The following is a 24,621-nucleotide window of genomic DNA, read 5'->3' on the forward strand; positions in this document are numbered from 1 at the left end:
ACTGAGTTATGATTTTTTTATTATCTGTATTCTGCTGCCTGGCTTCATTTAGGATGAGCTGAAATATTTCTTATACACTTCAAGTGGCTTTGCTCTTGCCACTGAGTGCTTCATCTAACCTTTCTCTTAGGGAACATTTTTTTATGGCTAAATATGGAAATAAAACAGGGTTGTCTTCCCAGTGCTCAGAGTGGAACAGTCAGATGTTTTGACTTCTGGACATACAATTAATATGAAAATTATTAATTTCTCTGGTAGTGATTGTGGGTAGATATAGAAATGAAACTTGCTGAACCCATTTTCCTCAGAAAGTACACGTGGTACACTTTGTAAAAGGAAAATAATCAGCAGCATTGAAAAGAGATCCAGGAAATATCTTATGATAACATGGTATCATGACACTCAGTCTTCCAATTATAAACTTACGTTGAGAGTTCTTTGCATTGCTTCAAACTAAGCATACTTTAGTATCACTTTTAATACCTGTAACTTGTTCATTTTGGCCTAATATATGAATATTTGTAGTGAAAAGTAAACCTCTAGAAACATAAAATGAATAAATTAAAATTCAATTTAAAAATGTAATTAATTTTGAAAAGTCAAAGTGTATATAATTGTATTATGCATTAAATCTGACTCTTAAGTACTTCTAGTGTTTTATGTAAAATTTTTCAAAGTAAAAAATATTTTAACGTCATTTAATAGCTGTTTGTATCCAAACCAGTGATTTGTTAAAATATTTTTTGTAGGGTTTTTTGTTTTGTTTTTTTTTCATTCCATTTTGGAAGAAGAAACTTGTTCATTATCAAAGACTCTTTTGTCAAACAAAAAAGTGGCTGCCATACAATTTAAACTTGAGAGAACAGAGCTTCAAGTCCTGGTTTTCTTCGTCTCCTGGAGTTCCAGAGACCTTGTGGGTGAAACCTTTAAATAGTTCATCATGTTCTATTATCAAATTTGAAGAATTGTGTACAATGTTTTCCCCTTTTCCATGTATTCCGAACAGACATACTAAGACATACTGAAATCTGCTTTGTGTTTCTAGACTCTATGGAACATTTTTCCTTGAATTATTGCATGAGGTCCAACAAAACTTGCAAAGTGAGAATGGAAGTGGAGCATTTCTCATGTGGCATAAGCTTGTGGATGATGGCTCTCTTTGACAGACTTTAAGACTTTAACAGGCTTATAAATTCCAAGATTACCCTAGTTTCCTCATGAAACTGTCATGGAGAAGAGAAAGAATTGGAAATATAAAGTGGATGTTTTCTCTAATGGAATAGGTACTCAGAGCATGAAAACAATAGTCACAACTGGCATCTAGTCTAACGATGTGCTATATCTAATGATTTTATGTACTACATTTTGGAATCTTTTCTCCTTTAAAGACTCAGCATTTATTTTCTGAAGTATGCACAGCTTTGCACTGTTAAAGTAATATGACCCCAGGGTCATTATCTAAGCTGTGAAGAGGAAGCAGTCTGCTATGATTCATCTTCAGCCTGATCTTTGTCTTGATAATCTCTGCAGAATAGATTTCCTAAATGAAGTTAGAGTGGGCAGTGTTTATAAACTTGGCTGCTCTATCCTTCCCTTTAAAATATCAGTGTCAAGCATTTGAGTTTCCTTTACAATAAGTTTAGAAAACTTAGATTTTTAAATCCAAGATTTTCAACAACATTCATGTTGAGAGAAATCCATTTGGTGGAAATGACGAGGAAAATGATGTGACCCAAGCTGATATATTTTTGGAGTGTAAGGATGTGAAATTATCTCTTTGTCAGGAGTTACATAGTCCATAATCACTGAAGCTATGACTTTAAGTTAGGTCTTCTCTTCCCAACAAAATCATTACATCAGGCTATGAAATCATTCCATCCTGATTTCTCCTACTATTTTGATAAATAAATATTTGTGTTCTCCTTCCAAAGGAAGGGTAAAATATCAGGAAGGACAGACAGAGTGCCTGCAGGCCATATGTTTACTTTTGAAGGCCTTCCTTGGAGTGAGGTTTCAAATTTCTTTTCATAGAAAAGTTTGGACACATTCCATATGAACACCATTGTCTTTAAACGCAAGAATTAACTAAGAATGAAACTTCATAAGCATCACTGCTAATTCTGACTTCTCCATCTATGTTGTCTTATAGTTTTTGCTGGAGTAGGAGAGATGACATGAATAAATGCACATCTTTGTTATCCTGACCATGGTTAAACAGAAGACAAGTACAAGTCAGGTCAGTGCTGTCAAGATGATACTGTAAAGTTTAGTTGTAAGACATAAAAATGACTGTGGGAATTTTCCCCTGAATGTGTATTTATCTTCAGATTCAGGCAGGGAGTTTGAGAATGCCCATGATTCCAAAAGTCACTAATGTAATTATAGCTTTTCAATATGTGGCTTGCTTACTAACAACATGGAAATAATACCTAAGTCTGTGATTTAATGTGGCAATCCCTCAGTATTTATTTCATTCTGAACTGATTGAAGGAATGAAAGGAACAAATGCATTACTATTTCTTTGCAAGAATATCTTTGCTTGTAGTATTAAAGTACTATTTGCCTCTTTGCAGTGTTTTAGGAAAATAAACATATATACTATGGGAGCACAGATTAGAAATTAAGAGTTTGGGAGACATTCTGATGTTGCTTAATGAAGATCTCCCATTAAGACATTAAATGATTAATTTCATTTTTAGCATTCTATGAGCATTTCTATGTCAGAGAACTTGAGGAAACATGATTAATGTGATGTACGGCATTATAGTTGGGACTCACTCTAGAAGGTATATTTTCTACTTTATTTAATTTCCAATTAGATATGTATTTTTAAGGAGTGATATTATCATACTTTTAGATTACCAATCAGTCAATGTCCTGGTTACTTGGATAGTTTCTGAGACAATGTGTAACATTTCATACAAATTGAGGTTAAAATCTCATATCCTGATGACAGATGTTAATCAAGATTCTGCCTAAATACAGCATTTGTAGTTTTTGGGAAAAAAATGAAGTCTAACAAACAAAACAAACAAAAATAAAAACATCCCAAAACACTCACAAAAAAGAAAACAACATGATAAAATGTCTTTGATTTCATCTGTTATTTTTATTTGGAAAGACATTTCTAATGCCTTTCCTTTATATGTGTGCAGTGAAGTAACATTTCCTTTTTTCCCCTTTAGTCAATTTTGAGAGTATTTAAAAATTTGTATGTAACTGAGCACATCATATTGTGAAAGTCTATAGCACAAACTTGAAATATTGTAGCTGGATTTTAAATAAGATACTGAACAGTCAGATATTTAAATAAGTTTCTTTTTCTTCAGAAATCCCAAGGCATTTATTTCTCTTTGCACAACTGCTGAAGACTTATTGGTATTCATTACTGTTATTATTATTATCTTTTGTACTTGTGTTTTGCTATTAAGCAAAAGCTTAATTACATTTCAGCCATGGTTTGTCAAAATTTGAACAATAATTTTGATTGAAAATTATTAATGCTATAAACAAAAGTGATAGCATAATGAGAAAAAAGAATGATATGAGAATATGCCATTATTTAGTAGGCACAATTATAGCATGTTCTTGTAGCTTGGCCCTTATATGAGCTAAATTCTGGCACTAAAGTTTTTTAGTAATTAAAATTATGAATTTAAAAAATGCAGGATCAATCCTTAAAAAAATAAATTATTCAAATTGTCAGACTCTTTTTTTTTTTCAGGCACATTCTGGAAAAAATGTGTCATGACTTCACATGAGTACGTCCCTACTAAGGTACATTCAAATTTTGTCTTAAAGCTTTTCTGACAATGCAATAAGGGAATGAATTAAGAGATTTAGTTATCCTAGAGACCATCTTCCATTCTATAGTAGAGCATGACACATGAACACATGCTGGAACTATAACATGTGATGACATTTTAATGATAACCTCCATCAGTTGTTGTTACTGCATGCAAGAATCTATAAATTAAACTTACAGTAGTGAGCATTTTAAATTGTTCTTCCGAAGATAATCTGGAATTTGGAAACAGCTATATTTTCAAGCTTTTGTTGTTGTTGTTGTTCAGATTTTATTCTTTTCAAGTATAATTAAATGGTAGTACTTATTAACCTGTTACTGGATTTGTATGAGAACAAATATTTTTATACATAAGTTAAAATCTTAATCCTTAAATTGAAAGTAAGAGATGTTTTCATTTGCAGCTGATACAGAAACAGTATCAAAGGAGAAGAAGATATGTGAAGGACTAAGTAGGACTACGATTCTTCTGTCCAGTAATGACCTGGGATTTGATGGACAGATGAAAATTCAATCTTGTTCATTAGTGATAACGTAAGATTACAAGGGAAGGAGAAGTTGTCCAGTATTTCTTTGTAGATGTTAATTAGCATTCTGGCAGCTGACCAGCTTTAGATGACTAGAATATGTCAGGTTTACAGAAAACAAAGCACTGGCAAAGGCTATCAAATTATTAAAAGAAATGAATAGCACTAGAAGTCAAGAAGAAACAATTTTCCTATTATCAGAATTCAGTGTTTGACCATGTAACCATGCATCAGCTTATATCAATTAAAATTTCCATGTAAAATCAATCTTTAGGATAATATTTGCCTTGTTACTATTAAAAAGAATTATCTAATATTTCTTTGTAGGCATTAATTTGCATTTTGGCAGCTGGCCTTCAGTGGAAAGTTTGGTGTTCTTTCTTTAGATATGACTTTGACATTTATTCTTAGCAAGGTAAATAGTGTTCTTATGTCTTTCATTTTAAGAGTATCCTTACAGAAAGAAAGATGAAGCAGACACAAAAATGATCTGACCTTTCCAAAAATATTTTCAGCTACTCGTTGCTCTATTAAACTATTTTTCATGATTCAAAAGATGAATTCCAAGAGCCAATTATCACATATACTTTCAAAGTAGAGTTCACTGAATGCTTTCAAAACCTTTTCACAAACATTTCTGAACATTATCAAGATAAGGGAGCGTACGTATGACTAAGAGTACTGATACATACACATATCCAAATTTACATGTCAGTTTTCCTACACATTTACTTTCAGACACTTTATATTGTAGAAAGTTGTAGAAGAGAGACTGCTTTGAATATAATTTCATCAATAATATACCTTCTTTCTTAATGTAAAAGTATTCAGTTTATTTTTTTTCAGTTAGGACTTGTATTCTGTTCTTTTCATGAAGTAGTCCCAGTATTCAAACCTGCATTCTTCTGTCTGCTCATACGGTTCCCTTACAGGTACTCTCTGGATGGTCTTGTGTTGGGCACCATTCTGCACCAAGTCTAATTTCTTTAACAGAATTGAACAGCATACATATTATTAAGTAAAAATTACATCTTACTGTTGTTATATAATTGATGAATCCTTTTGACAAAGCCTTATATTTATTTTAAAATGCATTTATCACTGAGTATTGATGTATAAGTGTCTTTGGAAAATATCATATAACATTAAGTATTTGGTTTTTTTTTAATAAAATTGTAAATACTGGCTCTAGATAGTACTGGGTGGCCTATTTTAGTATTCCATTTCCTCAAGAAGAATTCTGTGAATAAGTCACAAATATGCTAACTTCTGGGAAATGCACTTTTCTTTTCACCTTGTCTATGCAAGTCCTCTAGGCTCCTGTTGTTAATACTGAAAGTTGTCCTGAGGTGTTTAACCTTAGGAAACCACTGTGTGAACATCGAGAGTTAGATTAATCTTCTCTTTAGACACCTTCAATATAGATTTTTCTACCTGGATTTAGTCAGTGTAAAGACAACATTTTATGTCAATGGAGAGTATTAGCCTTTGTTTCCATACAGAGAAATTGATGGTGATTTGCTATTTCAAGTGCTCTTTCAGAAATTTACATGTGCTAAATCATTCTTAAGCCTATGATGTACTAAATTCTCCATGTACATGTATTTGCGGAAGTCTACTTTCCCTGGCATCTGAGTTTTGATATTGGTGAATATCACTGAGGATGTTGATTTGTTCTCTTTTGCTCATGGGAGTCCCACAGCAGGTTTTCACAGTTTGCTCTGGAATTACATCTGAGCTAGTGAGTGTAGGTTTCATTTTAACAAACTGATGTAAGAAGGCATACAGATAATTGTTCTGTTCTGTTTTCCAAAGAGATTTTAAGATAAGATAAAGCAAGTCTTAAAGTACCTATTTATCCCCTTAGTGTACCTATTCATCTGGACACTTAGTACAGACCATGACCTGATTGAAATAATACTATAATTGTGGTTCAGTAGCTTTGATTTATTTGTGGATTTCAATACTGTTTTCCAACTACAACCTCTTCATCTTAGTGTGCCAGTAGTTGGGTGTTGGATTTTAATTTTAATTTTCTTTCTGTGTCAATTCATATTGTTGTGACCCACAGCATCCAATTGCTCCATAAACTTTACTGATTTGTAATGAAATATACACTGATATTTAGAGATTAAAAAAAAAAAAAAAGGATTTTCTCTTATAGAAATGGAGAAAAAATATTAAAAATATTCAAGTGGCTGATTCTTTCTTTGAAGAAACACTTGGAGAAGAGGAGAGTCCTGAGGAAATTAGTTTATATGTTCCTTATTTTCTGTTAATGAAATTAATTCTGTTAATAGAATATTTTTATTCATGCTAACAAATTGAAATGTAAAGAGCACTTTGGATTTCTAGAAATTCACAGCTTAGGCAATAAGACCTTAAAAAATAAATCTTACTCCTACATAAAGAATTCAGACAGAAACAGTATTCTCCTGTTTGCAGGAGTAGACTTATTGCATATAAGCAGCTCAAAACCTGCATGAAATATGTAAAGCAAAATATCTCATCTTTGTCCTGTACTGGCCAAATTAATGTTGCAAAATACATCTTCATTTTATTATCACTCCTTATTAGTTCCCCTTGTAATTATTATATATATTTAAAAAAATGACAGCATAAAATTCTGTACACATAACTAAGTGTTAAGAATAACATTTCTTAAATATATAGTTGATGTAGCTGATACATAATGTGTTCTGCATTTTGTGGGTGATATTCAGAAAGACAAAAGGTGTTACTCATAATGCATCTTTTACTGGAAAATATGTGCTTACTAACTTAGCTTCAAAGGCTCTTACAAGAAAATTTGCAGATGGAGCAAAAGGGCAAAAGGGTGACATCTGGCACAGCAGACTTTCTAAGATGATTTTGGCATGCAGCCTGCATTAAAGAGCAGATGCTGAGGAAAAAAAAAAAAAAAAAAAAAAAAAAGAATCATAAGTAAAGTTAATACAATGAAAATTTTATTTTGAACCTTTAGCAATTGCAAAATCTGTCCAAACTAGTCAAACTTCTTCAGTTTATTGTTGGTCGTGTCATCCACTGGATCATCCTTTGAGCTTTAAGTGACCCCCAAAAAAGGGTCTGAGGAGTGACATTTTGTCATTCTGATTACATCTACCTAGTGCAGCATTTTCTAATCACTATACACTTGATTTCACCTTTTCAGTTTTCACCTGAGTGAATGATATACAAAAACATCCTCATCATTACCAGACTTCATGCACTAAATTTTTCAGAATGGCTGAGAGATGAAATGTGTGACATGCTGTTTGAAGTGTTGCCAAATGCATTTTAGATTTTAAACAAACAGTGCCATGGAAACTATGATATGTATGTCCTTGGAGAAAACAAGTACTTGCATTTCATCTACACAGGCAGAGAAATAGAAATGGTAGATGTTAGAATTATTAAACCTACATAGAGACTGGGACAAATTTAGAGAGAATATTTGAGTCAAAAACAAGAATTACTAATCTTGTTGGCTTTTTTCTTTCACCTAGCTAGTTAATGTACTTTTTAAAATTTATTTCACATATCCCTTGTCACCCTAAGAAGGAGCGAAAAGGTGAAATTAAATTTTGGCTGATGAGTATCTCATTGTTTTATATATCCAAGGAACTAATTCTGATGATCTCTGAGTTACTGATTCTTTCTCTTTAGACTTTTCTGCGTAGCTGAGAGGCTTTGCTGCCTTTAGTAGCACATACTCATTCAAGTGATACTCCCATGGTTTTTGAGTAGCTGATGAAAAGTAGTGCTGCTAAACAGCTTTGAGCAACATGTGTTTATGTGTGTAAGTTCTAACCTGAAATCATAGTGCCACCTTTGTTTTTGAGCTCTCTTTTTCTGTTAGTTTAAGTGGATATAGGAATGTAAAATTTCACCTAGTATTATATGATCAACCTAATGTTACATCAACATTTTTTAATGTATTATTCCTAGTATGTTTTGAGTATTATTTGGATCTTAACTTCCTTGATTTCACTTGTCTTAGTGTAGTACTAACTTATAGATATGTCTGTTTTAAGACCTTGGATTTCAGTTATTATTTTTCTTGTTTATTTTGTTTGAATGCTTAGTTCATCAATTGGGTTCCTCTAATTTGATAGACAAAAAAAAAAAAAAAAAAAGGAGGAGGATTAAGGTTTTTATTCTCTATCCTCTGAATCAATTCTGGCTGATTGAGCACTTGTAGAGTGAGCATTTGTTCTTTGGTGCCAGTTAGTCTAAGAATTTGATCCTGGCAATTCAATTGAAGACAGACTATGTATTTCATGAGAAGTGGCTGCCAAGAACAGCAAAAACAGTGCTTTAGGTATTTAGAAAGAAAGAAGATAAGAGCTGAGAGGACTGCAGTAGTTTACAGGTGTGTAAATGAAAAAAATTATGCAACCTATAGGAGGAAAACTAAAAAGAAAGGTGTAAGTAGCAGTTAACACAGTGTAACTGACAGATAAAATATTTCATTGAGAAAGTGTCCAAGATCTGGGAGGGTTGGAGTGTGACTGAAACATACACACTTAATGTGAATCTACCACTTTCAGTCATTTGTTTGGTTCATTTTCATGGCTTTCTCTTAAAATAAGTTTTATTTCCATAGTTTATAAATAACCCAAACCAGAAGTGTTAAAAGGCATCTTCCTGAATATAACAGCAGCGTCTGCCAGAGCAATGAGTAGCAGGTTCCAGAGACGAGGCCACTGCTCTAGTATTGGGAACTTCTGCCTGGCTGCATCGAGAAAGTTTTCTGCTTTACATTTACCTGTCAGAGTCTGTTTCATTTTTAAGTGCAACGAAAACCACATGATTTCTCTCTCCAGACTGAGCTGACTGTATCTTGCTACTAACCTCTTACATCTCTTAGGGGGTTAGTTTGTGCTGAAGTTGGATATTGGACTGAAACATGTAGAGGCTTGATTGCAGACTGTAAATAAAGAGATGTAACTTGATTAACTTTGGAAATTGTTTTCTTTTTTTTCTTGTTGTTATTCTCATCTAATTAAGGTAATTGTTGTTAATTGAAAAGGCATGATTGGTTTAATTGGATCTGAAGATGCAACAAGAAAATCACTAATGATGAAGATGGAATTTATTTGATGGCAGCTACTCCAAACAGAAGTGTGGGCTGAGCTTTATGGATCTCTTTAAAGAGAAACGTTTGAGAAAACAGGTTTGTTTTTTTTTTTTTTAAATCCCACTAGCTGTGAAGAGATGCAAGAGCATTGTACTGAAATTAAGTAGAAATAGTGCCAATTTGATACATCTCTCTAATTGCATTGCAAGCTGCTTTGGTTTGCAAGAAATGGTGGGGATGGAAAGTTTATACTGTTTAGGAAACTGGGCTGTACTGATCATTGAGTCTAGAAAGATCAGAGCATATTGTGCAGAAGTTTAGACCACATTAAAATTCACTGAATTTTTAGATAACTTGGTCTCTCTTGATTTGTTCAGTTCCCTTTTTAATAAATGTATATCTAAAGAACTTAGGAATTAAAATTTGCTGGTGATATCCCACAAGGAATTAGGCGATAGGCCCTCATTATTTGGTGCCCACAGAAACGAAGTCCAAACTCCCCCATGGGGGTCATGAAGCAAGACTTTGAAGCCTTTGTAGAGGAGCAGTAACATACTTAGTGTAATTATTATTCTGACTACTTCAACGGGAGTCATATTGTGAGATAAACGTTTTAGCAGCTTAACACTGAAAGTGACTTTTCTGAAGAATCAGTTTTGTAGTTAATGTTCTGTAGTTTGTTTTTGAGAGATAAAAGATATTAGCAAAAGCATAATAAAAAAGACACTGTCCTCTCTAAGTAATATTACAAACTGGGTCTGGTTTGTACAAACTTTTGTAGCAACACAAGGAAGAATGAGTCTAATCCCCAAAGATTATATTTATAAACTTCATTTTTATGAGATGTCAATAAAGATTATTTTTATCTTTGTCTGGAAGTTGTCTTTGTTCTCTGTAGACCATACTGGATCAAAAAGTTAGATAAAAACATCATGGTATAAAAATAACAATTTTACAATTTCAAGGGATACTGTGATCAGAATTAAAGGTATAGATTGGAAATAAAGAGGAATACTGTCAATTTTAATTGGAAAAAGGATAGTTTAAACTACTTGGAGAAATGATAAAGGCACAGGTGGAGCATTGTGAAAATAAACTGATTCGGTTTCTCTAATTCAGTGTAGTAATACCATTTACATCAGTTGAGCAAAAATTTCCTAGGGAAGCAATGTTTTCTCTTTTTGCCAACCCAGAAATGGCATTCATTCTTGAAAATATTATTCTGACTGTGACATACCTCATACAACTGCATTCCTGTGAGCCTCAGATGACTCATGTCCACTAGAGACCATCCTATGCAAAGGTCTCATGGGCTGTTTACTAGGATTCCTTAAATATCTCTTTACCTGTATAAATACTATGCTTCTTGTCTATACAGATATATTCAAAGTGCACTTCTATGTGCAGGTGAAAAAAATCAGGCCATGGAATTGTTTGGAAATGGCCCATACTTTTGTATATTTTAGTCAAGAAGTCTGAAAAAGAACATTGTCAAAATTTCTTTGATCTCTTTCCCATATTCATTGGAATGGCTGAGGTGTAAAGACTTCCTGTTTGGTTTGTTCCCCAGATTTGTATATTTTTTGTTTTGCAGGAGGAGGGAAATGGGGGATGATGGAAGGAAAAATATGTATTTCTTTTAGAAGAAAAATTATTTAGAGAAAGATGGGCATTTGGAAGCAACGCCTTCACTAAAAAATAACCATCACAGCTAATTGGGAATAGCAAAAAGCTTAAAATACAGTGGACAGTTAAATCTAGCAATAACAACAACAGCAAACAAAATAAACAATGACATTGCAACTTCAACCACCTGTGTTAAATTGGTAGTTCCATACTTTCTCCCAGATCCAACTTCTGAAGGAGATAGTGTACTGTTTTATGGAATGATATCAGAAACAAAACCAGCCAGGAGTATGCTGCAAATCACTTCTAGTTCAGCTTTTCATAGGTGCAGAGAAAACTCTGATAAAGATACAGATTTGCTTTCCCTGGAAGGAAGGCTGAAGCTGCACTCCCTGGACAGCACACAGCTGCACTCTTTTCCCATCAAGCAGTGTCTTCCATGATAAAAACATATGCCATTTTAATAAGCATGGTTTATCTGCCAACATTTTATTCTGTAAATACCAGATTCCCACATTTGTATCTGAAATATTAAGTAAGTGCTTCTGTAAAAATGTGCAGCCCTTAATGCCTCAACGTTGTTTCAGACACATACATTAAGGATTTGGCAGAAGATTACTCAAGTTTAGTGATTTGAACAGGAAGCCTGCAAAGAAGTCAGCAATTAAACTCACAAAAGCTGAATTTTTTGTTTTTAGGACATAATGCTAAGCAAACAAATAAAAAATTAACTCAGTGAATTATAGAACCTGTTAATTTGTTTCACAGATTTATCTTTGCCTTTTTTTTTTTTCCCCTGTAGAATTCTTAAATCAAAATTAGAAAAATGAATTGAAGAGAGAAAATAAATTTGAGAAATAAAAACAGGCTAAGTTGAACTTCATCATGACTTTTTCTGAGTAAAACTTCGAACTTACAGGTACAATCTGATCTTCTAGAGCCCTAAGGTTTTCAGCTGTTATTGCAATTACTAAATATCCTGAGAAATATGGTATTTCCTGTTCTATATTGCTAAGGCTAAGTACTTTGTCCAACATGAGAAGTGTACAATGAAGTGTACAATGTACTGTGCACATGCAGATGAATCATGCATATACTGCATGCACAGAGCAATTTGGTATTTCATACAGAACTGCTCTGAATGGAGCTGCAATATTAGTTTGGGCAAATACAGACTTCAGGATGAGATGCTTCTGAACCTTTTCTTAATTACACCCATGAATGTTTGAAGAATACAATACTGGAGAGCAAAGTTTTGCTTTTACTATTTTGCAAACTTTTAGAGCTTTAAAGTTTAACTTACAATAATAAATTTATTTCAGGGCTGTGGAGCTTTGCAAAATTAACTGGCTTTGTACTTTTCTAAAAAAAAATGGAAAAATAGGTTTTATGTCAGATGTAAATCCATTCTATTACAGGGCTTTATTTTAAAATGGCAGCTCTTACTGGAAGAAGGATAAGAATAGATTAAGAGGAAAAAAACTCTATTTCTATGGAGAATTTTTGTTGTTGTTGTTGTTGTTCTTAAGTACAGAAGGAAAATAGCACTTTAAATTTTGACCATCCTTTTTATACTAAATTGTACTGTATAATAAACACACTGCCTTTTTCCTTAAAACACTGCTATAAAAATGTATAGCAGCACACCATTTCTAGAAGTAATTACAATTTTATTATGATCATACCGCACCTTGCCTGACTTTGAAGTTCATGGACTGTACTGTCTTTTTTTTTTTTTTTTTTTTTTTTGATTTACAAAATTGTACTGATGTTGATTTCTTGTAATAACAAAATACTTAGTATTACTATTCTTTAAAATGTCTCAAGATTGAAACCTCCAGTTCCTCTGAATAACTTAGCCCAGTAACTTCAGTAACTTGATGTTGAATAACACAAGCGATCCATTGTTTTGATGGTAAGGAAAATTTATCCTGATCTTCTCTAACAATTTAGAAGCTGGTGACATCTAAGAAATGCAGATTTTGATATGATATACTAACACATTCTACCATAAAATAAAATTACTTTTTTTACAGATGGTAATTAATACTTGATAACTACAAGCAAGCTATTGTCATGCAAGAGAATATATTAGCACCACAATAAAAATAGTCCATGATGTGCTTGTCAGCATAGCAACATGAAATTTAATTAATATCACAACTTTTCCCTTTCATTGGTAATGTAAACTTTTCTACTAAGGCTTTAAAATTGTGTGACTGTATTTGCTCATGTAAATATATTTTTATATATCAAAACAGAAATAAAAGTTGGGATGATAAAATTTTATTGCCATGCATTCACAACAATTTTATTCACAGTGGTCGCACTTCTTTGGTATTCTATGGAAAACACAGATGGATCACTAGCTACCAGACTAAAAATGCCCTCAGACATTAGGGCCAAGCTGTGCCAAGCTTGTGATTATTTGTCATGTTTTAACTGTGTTATCTATGATATTGTCTCCCATGGTAAGCTATCCTGGAAAATTTCTTGTTCAGTAACATTTTCAAAAATGCTAAAGCATACAAAAACATTCTTTGTAAATTTTTGGGCCAGCAATAACATTGAAAGTATGTTAGTTTGATCTACAAGTCTTTTTGCTGCTCCCTTGGACTACTCTGCATAAAAGCTAATAGTAGACATAGAAGAATTAGTGTTGGTGATATGTCTTAATACTTAACATTTTATTCTCTGAAGGAAGCAGAGACTACATAATCTCTACATTTGTTTCAGGACCATGAATATAGAATCAGTGCCTCATTGCCCTGAACAAATGAAAGCATAATCTTAGAAGCAGTTGTGTTTTAGCCACTGTTTTCCTTAGTAAGGATCATATACGAGCTATTGTCTAAAGATGTACAGATGGCAATGTAAAATTAAAAGAAACCCAGAGGTTTCACAATGACCTAAACCACAAGTTTGTCTTCTTCCCAAATATCGTAGAAGAAATCTCTTCACTGAAAGATAATCTAATACTAACAAAGAAAGACATTCTTCAGGGATTATGTTCGTAGGAGTGTCCCTTGAAAAGATCTTAGAGAATGGTCTAACTGAATTTATCGACTGCCTGGCAGCATAATCTACAAATGAAGGTAGATCTGTATATACAGATATGTACATACATACATATGTCGCTCTGAAACTAATGCCTCTTATTTGGAAACTGCAACAGATACAAGGAGCACAATAACACTATTTGATAGAGCAAATTCTCAGCTACAAAATGCTATTTTTCAATGCAGTGAACATCATTAGGCAAACAATTTCACTAATAATGAACAGGAGTCTACATGCTGCCCTCATCAAAATCCTCACAACCCACTGTTGCTGCTGCAACAGATGAAACACACCATTCACTGTCATACTGTGCTCACCTCCACTATTTGGTCTCCACATACATTCAGCAAACATTTGGAGGAATTCAGTGACACCTTTGCTTCATACACACTTCCATTTCAGACGCCATTTTGTCAGGTTGCCCCTCTGCTGCCATCTACCACACAGTAACAACACATAATGGAATATTGGCAAGAAGGTTCAACCTCTATTGCCATTTTACCAACATCTGCCAAACAGAAGGCACGACTTCCAGAACAGCCCTTGTATACATATATATTTATTTGATAAGGAAAAGGAATGTCCTTACTTATGTTTCACACTTGTAAAACAAATCCACTTTTGGAAGTAGCATTTAGTGCTGTTCTGACAGTAGAGCAGAATGTTATTGTATCCTACTCTGCAGTTCTTAAGGAACTGATTTTTTTTAGAAAACTCTGAAAAATATGGCTGTAGCCCTTGAGAGCCACATATAAGCCTAATGGCAAAGATTGATCCTTAAAATCAGTAGCAGTTTGTGCATGTAACACTATTTTGTTTTTTTTCTAATAGGAAGAAATGAGCACTGTAAATACAGAATATCAGGAACCTTTTTGATGAATAAAATTACAATGTTTCTTTCATAAATTTAGTGCTCCCATTTTAAACCTTAATTGAAAGAAGAAAGCAAATAAATATTTAAATTTTTACATTTTTATGCTTTTAAAATGACATGTTTACTTTGAATTGTAAACACAGGCTTGAAAGTTCTTTAAAATCTAACCTAATTTATCACACGTTTTGTGGTTAATGCACTGGACTAAGACTTGAGAGGCTTTGTTACAGTGAAGTAGCAGAAGGTAAGTTCATTAGTGTTCAAGAAATGCTCTGATGTACCAGAGATGCAGCTGCATAAGTAGAAGTGTAGATGTGACTTACAACTCTGAGGTTGGCTGAAACAGCTTCCTGCGATAAATCTTAATAAATCCTGCCTAAATCTTGATCTCATTAGAGGATTAATTATTTATAGTCAGATTCCATATTTTCACATGTAAGCAACTCTTAGACATATGTGTATAATGGTGTTCTAAACAGGATTGTGAAGCAGTAATCAGTCAGCCACAATCATCCCCTTATCATTTTACTTCTTAGGAGCTTAAATTATTACTTTCATATTCATATTCAATTTTCTCTCTCTGGATGTTCACTTAGGTGTGTCTTCTGCAGCCACACAGAATTTCCCACCTCAGTCTTGTTTAATTTCTTTATTTCTTATGGGTGACAACATTTACATCAACTTCATGTATGGACTTGGAACTATAGTTAGCTTTTTATACTGCTTTTCTTGATATTTTCCTGTTTCTTCCATAGTGTAGATGAGATTCAAAGACTTGGTTGTATTTGGTAAGGATAGTGTGGCTGTAGTTTGTAGCTTAGAGAGACTATTAGTGTGAATTGAGGAATACAGAAGCACTGCAGTTTGAGTGTGTAAAGGAGCATAGTAACAAATTACCCTGAAATGAGGCAGCTGAGCTGATGTAGGTAACAGGCTTAAAATATGAGAAGCCAAGAATGAAAGAAGCCAGAGTAAAAGTCTAATAGAAATTTTACTGTGATAAAGGAATGACTCCTAAAAGCACCCAGTCACATTTGTTTTTGAGTGCAAATCAAATGAAAGACTTAGAACAGCATATCAGTAACTAAAATTCAATATTAAATTGAGATAATTAGATAAACTGAGGGTACATGTTACTGAAGTGAATCAGATAAAGGATCTGAGAATCATTTTCTTCAAGAAATATGAGCAACAATTTTCTCAAATATCCATCCTTAGCTATGGAAAGAAGATCGTAAGCAAGAAATGGAGATGCAATGGAGGAAATAAATATTTTATTAAGAAAGAAAAGAGGAAATCCAGACTTGTGATAGAAAGATTCAGACCTTGGACTCCAGCAAACAATGAAAATCCAATATTAAAAAGCCAGGAAAACCCAATCAGAATGATAAGAAAGTTTGCATTTAATTATTATTTTGTTTATCTCTTCACTTCTACTGCCCCTTGATGGTGATGCTTTTTGACAAGGCAACAGAGTCCTCTATCTTTCTGGAGTAGGTGCATGCATTACGTAGAGCTGTCAGCCCAATTGTAGGGCTTTTCTGGGGACTATACTGTCACTGATAGACGACAGCATTCATGTAGGCTGATTTTGTCCATTTGCTGTAGTGGCCTGATACACAGCCTTACAATAGGAATTGCTGCTAGGAGATATTTCCACTGGGAAATAACTAGTTGTACTAGCTAATGACAGGATTGCAGGATAGCTATCTCCTTTCATGGAGAAATGACTGTGAAAATTCTGTGGTCCTTCTATGGAATATCAGGAGGGATGATCCCAGGAGCAGAACTGATACAATGAAACCTCTCTGTTATTTAAAAGACCCTAATGAGATCTCATCTCTAACACCATATTTCGTTTTGGTCAACATACTAAGGAAAGATGAACTGACATTTCAACAGCTGCAAAGAAAGGTCTAGCAGAGGAATGAAAAGCGTATCTCCCAGAATAAGAGTTAAAGAGATTCATCTAGCAAAATTATACCTGAGGGAAGATATTGTTACTGTATATGAGTATGTTGGGAGCAGCAAGCATGTCAGAGAACTATTTTTTAAAGTAAAAGGCATGGGAGCAAGTGACTATAAGCTGACTATGAGACAGCTGAATCTGGAATGAGAAGACAGATTCTAACTCTCAGAGCACTGTTCTCGGTTAGCCTTCCAAGCGCAGGCACTGAGGTCAATTCACCCCCAAATGCTTTAAAGATAGAACATGGAGAGTTTATGAAAGTGATTTCATATTTGATTTATCTGCAGGGAGCTGACCCAAGAGGACTCTGGCAGCTCTGTGAATAGACCATATGCTTTTATCTCTTTCTTCAAACTCTGCTGGAGAGCTCATATTTTAGTCAATCTTTCCTATATTACTCTTATCACCATTCCCTCCACACCTTCCCATGTACCCCACATTTTGCTTTTGTTTTGTTTATGTAGCTTGTTATTATGATCTTGGCAGCATAGAGAATTTATCTTTTATACAGTGGCAATTATGTTCAGGGTACTATATAAATGATTAATCATAATTAATAGTACCATCTGGACTATCAAATAGTAACAGCTATATAAGAATCAATCCTTTCAACTGAGTCTCCCAGATAACTATTTAATTAACTCAAGATGTAATTAAATGTAAAATTTCCATAAAAGAACACATATACAATGAATAGAAACAAAATATTAAATGATTTTTTGTCTGCAGCTTGAATTCATCTAGTTATTTTTTCCTATGGAGTCATACATGTACGATGTAAATGGCTGCACATAAGGTATAACAAATGTATAGATAAAATAAATATACAGAGAAAAGTCCACAAGACAATATAAATATCATGTAACATGAAGAATCTAAACATATTGTGTTATTTATATCATTCAAGTAGCAAAATTTAATTAATATTTAGTTTAGAATGGAAAAACACATTTCTAATTTAATAGGTAGCTGTTATGATTGTGCAAAACCTAATGACCTTTAAAGGAGAATGTATACATTATACCCTGGTAGTATTTAGGTAACTAATTCCTGTGATACTGGAGAAAAAGGACCATCAGCTGATTTTAGTGTTTGCAGTTCCAATTGGAATTAATTTGTTTTGTTTCTTTTGTTGTTGTTGTTTTGTTCTGTTTTTTCTTCCACTGCCCTCGTATTGTTTCTCCAGGCTTGTAGTGTAGTCTGCAATTTACAGAGAGGGCAAAGATCCTTATCTGCGGACAGCATTATCATCTTTTGCACTGAAGAGTTTCCTGTGCTCTTGTTTCAGTTCCTTCTCTGATTTTGACTATTTAAGCAGTATTGACAAAGCAACAGTGCTGTAAAGTGTTATTCATGTCCAAATGCCCAATAAGAAATTGGCCAGATACCTTTAAGAAGTGGTAACAGTTGAATGAAAAGCTCACAAATCAGAATTCTTGTCATATTAATAGCTTTCATTCACTTAAGCCAATTGAATTATTGCATGCAAAATAGTTTTAAAAAAGGATAAGGGTGAGTAGCTACTACCTCTGTTGTCATAGTAGTCACATTAATGAGTTACATGTAGTGTTAACTTGACCTTTCTACAGTTTATGTAATAATAACAATCAAAGAGAAGCTAAATTACAACATAATTTCCTGAGATATATAGCTTATGCACTAAATTCCAATGCATGTTAATGATGGAAAGTCTGAACATCTGTTTTATTCAATTCCTGTGATCATCTGGGACAAAGTAAAGACTGACAGATGCTAAATTCTTAAAGAGATCAAGTTTTAAATTAATTTGAAGTCATTAACTAATTAATATGTATTATTTCAAATGAAAAAAAGTGTAATAATGATATGGAAAATCTAATATGGTTTCTGTCTAGCAAAAAATATATTTTTTCTCTATACATCAGACATGTATTATCTCATCCTGGCAGCACTTGGAACTGAAAATCTTGTTCCTACAGCAGTAGAGTAGCACTGCATCTGGCCTCAGCTGGTGCAGGCATGGTGCCATGCTATCCTGGGCAGATCTGTTTTTTACCAGCTTTGAGTGTGTGCAGATGTTAGTCGTGCACACACACAGTATGCATCATAAGCATCATATACATAGAAGCTAGATCTTTGCAAAAGATGTCATTTTATCTTTCAAAGGGCAATATAGCTAGAACAGTGCTGCTAAGTCAGCAGCAAAAATGAAACATCCATATTACAAGTATTATTTCATATTCTTTATGTCTTTCATGTGAACATAAAAATTTGGATGAACATTAAATACTAATACAAATTCATGCACAAATTTGGTTGCAGGCTTTACTTATTTTAAAACGCATCTTGCTGCATAACCTTGCCCACTGGCGAAACTGAAGAGGCAAACTTTATCAAACTAGGGTCTGGTTTTGAGAGAGTCTAATTGCATGCACTGTCCAACCTAATAGAGAAGGGTATGGGATGAAGCATAGTTTTCATGCATGCCCACCTTATGTCTCTGGATTCATTTGGTCTGGATAGAGATCTCAGGCAAGGAAGATGTTTTAGCATGTAATAATAATCTTGTCCCATGCTCTGTGTGGTGGCTAGAACTAGGGAAGTGCTGCAGATTCTCCGAGGACCTAGCAAAAACTTCTGGGTATTCAAATCACACTGTCTCTGTGGTATGAGAACAGGGAGATGGTTAATCAGAGAAGTTGAAGCTTCCAGATAACTTTTCCTGATTGAGAGTTGTTTAAAAGTCATTTCTGCAATTACATTGTTAAAGGTAGCCACTAAATCATTTACTGAGTATTTCAGAGTCATTTTCTCTACAATATGTTATAACAGAAATAATTTATTCTGAAATCTACTTCTAGGAATCATTATTAATGCAATGCTTATAAAGCTAACTTAGTTTAAGAATTCATCATAAAAAAGGTACTTTACAAATTGCTTATTGAATAGCACTTTCTTCATTTATCAGTGAATTAACACTGATCCATAGAAAACTTTTCAAAAGTTCTCAATAAGTTTTCTTTTTAAAGATATCAAGGATTGATTTCATTGCCATTTTCATGATGCACGTTTTTTACCAGTTTGTATTCTTCTGAATAAACTGAAACTCATCAGATATCTGTGCTGATAAAACTGGAGAAAGAAGAAGGAAAATCTTTGTATGTCTCATAATGACTTGACAGAATATTTCTATATAAAAGGCATGTCTAAAATGTATTGTTTTTTTCAGGTTCTCTTTTTTTTTTTGCATCACAAACTCATGTATGTCTGTTGAACATATACTATTCAGCTATTTATATACAATTCCTGGTGCTGATGGAAATACGGAGTCAGGCTTATCTCTGTTCTTCAGCAGCACAAAAACAGGTGTGAACCTGCTACAACCTGACACCTAAGCCAAGGGTATGACTGCTTCAAATTTACTGTATCACTGCAGAAGCATGAAAGAACCAAAACATATAAGTGAATTTATATCCAATTTATATTACAAACTAAATTTAATACCCCTCCCCTTCCCCTCCCCCCCCCCAAAAAAAAAAAAAGTGGGAAAAGCCTGCAATCTGTACACTGAAGCCTGGGATTTTCCATTGATTTTAATCTCTGAAAGCGGGCTGATGAGGGGCTGTTACTAAAGTGAACAGTCGTTTCAGAACTAATGGATTTCCATTCTGTTAAAGATTACATCCATGCACCAGAATTTTAGATGTAAGTCATTTATTCTTTAAGAATAACTAGATTAACTGTATTTCATTCAAACCAAGTCAAACCATAGGTTCAATTCATTTTTCAAGGCCCGAGTTTTTTGTATTAGGGAGCTCAGCTCCCCAGAAATAAGCAATTCACAGTATGTTAAAATTGGACTACTGGCTGGGTCAGAGCAGACTTTTTTAATCTTCCCTCTTCTGCAGTTCTGAACTTAGTGAAACTTGACATTTCACTTTCTCACTGAAGCTACTTGCAAGTGTGAATTTACTGCTTACACTTCCTTTCAGAAGACATCATTTATACCCATCCACTGAGTAGCATTACCTATAATGCTGTTAACCTGATACTAGATTAAACTGAAGCTGATTTTCACCTCCCAGAGCCCTTCCTAGGCTGATCTGAAGTTAAAATTAACAATTTATCTTCATATTTCTGGAAGTATTGATCCAGAAGGACACGTATCCTTCATTCCTTGGCATTATACCTCCAATATAATGTGGACACAGAACAATCTTTGGCGGTGAACTTGTGAATTTTGTGCAATAACATTATCTAGCATTGCAGGAAATTACACCTATCAGTCGTTTTTGTGGAAAAGAAATTGTATGCTCGTCTTTGTAGGCTCTCCTGATCAGCTAACAAAAAAAAAAACAGGGAAAGCTAAAGAGATTTTGCTAGTCTTCTGACAGTGAAGAGGGCAGAAACAATTAAAACTGTCAGTAAGGTGAAAATTTACAACTTTGTACATGCCATCACTATTTCTTCTTATCTGTGCTAGAAGCTTCTGTTTATTTAAAAGAAACCAAGTGAATTTTTCTCTCCTGTTCTAGCTGCACTTAAATTTGTACTCATTTTCTGAGCATGTCTATAATAAGTTTAGTACTTTGTATTGTGGTTTTTTTTTGTTTGTTTTTGTTTTGGTTCCAAAACTGTCTGTCATGTCTTCAACCTCTTCCATAAAGTGGAGAACTCATCCAAAACTGGATGAAAAATCTTCTGCTTCAACTGGCACAATGATGTGTCATGGCTTCATGAGAGCTGGTCTCTTGGTCTCAGAGAAGAATGAAGTACAATTCCCAGAATACTTTCTTTTTCTGTTTCCGTTTTCCATTTGGAAGGAAAGATAAAATGGGCTGGGAGTCATGAGACTGCCTGCCCTCTTCCTTTGTTCCCTGGTCACTTCACCTGCAGCAACAGTAAAGACTTTGGTTTTGGAAATTCTCTTTCTCAGCTTCAGTTCCAATTGTATTGTATTATCTCAAATTCCACTACTATATTTAGTAAGCTAAGTTTTTTTTTCCCCTTAGCTCATTGCCTTTGTCCAGGCCCATTTCCCTACCTTTTCTCTTTCTCCCCCCATACTTTCCTTGAGATGTGGATCCCTTCACTGTCTTGTCGTGGAACAAGACATAGTTATGGCATGCTTTCTGTGAACTTGATCTCACATCTGTTGGGCATTCAGGACTTTTCTCATTTGATTTCATTTGGAGCAGAGTCTAAACCAGTCTATCAATACCACAAATACCCACAGTAAAATGGAGAGCCAAGCTTGCATGTCCATACTTAAAATCTGTCCTTGAATATATAGTCTGGGATGTAATCTGGGTGAATGTTACGGTTTACCTATGTTACAGCTGAACAGCATTCAGCCTGAGCATTTATTCAGCCAAATCAAGTATCACACTGAAGCAGAAATAGTTGAAATTTTTATGACTAGGCAGAGCTTTTGGGATATACCACTGGCTAAAAGCAGTATGATTTTAATATAGTTTTGTAACATTTTTATCCTTTTCATGAATTTGTTGTTTATTTGTTTGTTTTTAATATATTATTATTTTAATGAGCTTATATTTACATATATTTACATTACTTTTCATTTCATTCTTTTCATTCAAAATTCTTTCATTTCCTTAGACCTTTGGGGGAAAACTCTGAGCTTCTCTATGCTTTTGGTTAGTAAAGAAAATAAAAGGTGATGAAATCTAATCAGTTCTTACCAACTCTGGAAAAAGAATGATTTGTTTTTTTTTGACATTACCATTTTGATAAATTTTTATTGAGCTTTTTTTAAAAAAAAAGTTCTTCCCCAAATCTTTTAGCACATGCATTTATAGTAATTTTCTTTTTAATATTATTACAGTATTTTCAGGATGCATACTATTGCTGGTTTATTTTGTTGCTTTCTTCTTTTACCATATCCTTTGATATAAACAATATATCTTCACAAAGATGGACTAATGAAGCAGACAAAGGTGTCTATTTTACATCTGTGTCTCCAAGATGGCAGGTGCTTTGTCTCACTTAGTGGGTAAAGACATTCTTTTTTTTTTCTCCAACCACAGCTTTTCCATGTCAAAGTGTACATCCAAAGTAAATAATTGAATATTATTGACTTTTAAAGGCCTAGTTTAATGGATTTTATGTATATATTTTTTTCTTTTATGTTTAGAATTTTTTTTCCTATTTTATATGTCTTTTTGTTAATTACCTCCATGTTCTCCTGATCTTTCATCCCCACTTCAATCCACATAGAAAATTCTTAAGTGTGGAAAGAATGGTGTTTAGTTCCGTTCTCACCTGCTTGCAAATTTTCAGCTGCTATATATTTCCATTATCTATCTTTTCAATTCACTTACACTGTTTACTTTAAAAATATGCACGTTCTTCCATTTATACTATCATATCTGAATTTCATGTCTCTTACATCTATCTTTTTTCTTCTGCTTAATCTCATTGATTTCTGTGCCACTTTCTGCCATTTAGATGTTATGAGTATTAATAAAGATTCCACTTTTTCCAGCCCTTCCTGAAATATGTCCTGAATTTTTTCGTTATTCATTCTGTAAAAACGAATGACTACAATCATCTTTCTTGAATTATTACATATTCTCTGCAAATGTGTCTTAAATTTTAAAATCTTCAGCTACTGTCTTTCACAGATAAAATCTAATGATGAACTATGCATCTGTGTGGATGTTACACAGAATAATTCGGAACATATTTTCAAGAGCGCTTCTTCACAAAATTTTAGGGATTTGAAGAAGCCTCTGGATATCATCCAGTCCAACACTTCTGCTAAAGCAGGTTTCCTATAGTAGACTGCACAGGAAAGCATCCAGACTTGAATATCTCCAGAGGAGAAGACTCCACAACCTCTCTGAGCAGCCTGCCTAGGTGCTCTATTGCCCTCACAATAAAGAAGTTCTTCCTCATGCTTGTTTGGAACTTTGTGTGTTCCAGCTGTGCCCATTGCCCCTTGTGCTGACACTGGGCATCACTGAAAAGACCCCCTCTGTCTTTTCTCCAGGCCAAGCAGTTCTGGGTCTCTCAGTCTTCCCTCATAAAGGAGATACTCCAAGCCCTCAATCATCTTTATCACCTTCCGTTGGACTCCCTGCAGAAGATCACTTCTGATGTCTTATTTTACATCATGGAATCGCCACGATTGGAAAACACCTCTAAGATCATCCAGTCCAACTGTCCACATATCACCAATATTTCCTGCTAAACCATATCCCTCTGCACAACATCTAAATATTTCCTGAATACCTCCAGGTACGGTGACTCTACCACCTCCCTGAGCAGCTCCTTCTAGTGCCTGACCACTCTCTTGGAGAAGAAGTGTTTCCTGTTGTCCAACCTGAATCTTCCCTGTGCAACTTCAAGCCATTCCCTCTAATCCTATTGCTAGTTACATGGAATAAGAGACCGACTCCCACTTCACTACAGCCTCCCTTCAGGTAGCTATACAGAGTGACAAAGCCATCCCTGAGCCTCCACATCTCCAGACTATACAATCCCAGCTCCATCAGCCATTCCTCATAAAGCTTTGAACTGAGGAGCCCAGAATAGAACACAGTATAGCAGATGTGACCTCACTGAGGCAGAGTAGAGAAGGGTCACCTCCCCTGACCTGCTGGCCACTTTCTTTTTAATGCACCCCAGGTTACTACTGGCCTTCTGGCCTACAAAGCCATACTCCTGGCTCATGACAAA

Source organism: Meleagris gallopavo, chromosome 1 (genome assembly GCF_905368555.1).
Source record: "Meleagris gallopavo chromosome 1, MGAL_WU_HG_1.1, whole genome shotgun sequence".
NCBI lineage: Eukaryota > Metazoa > Chordata > Aves > Galliformes > Phasianidae > Meleagris > Meleagris gallopavo.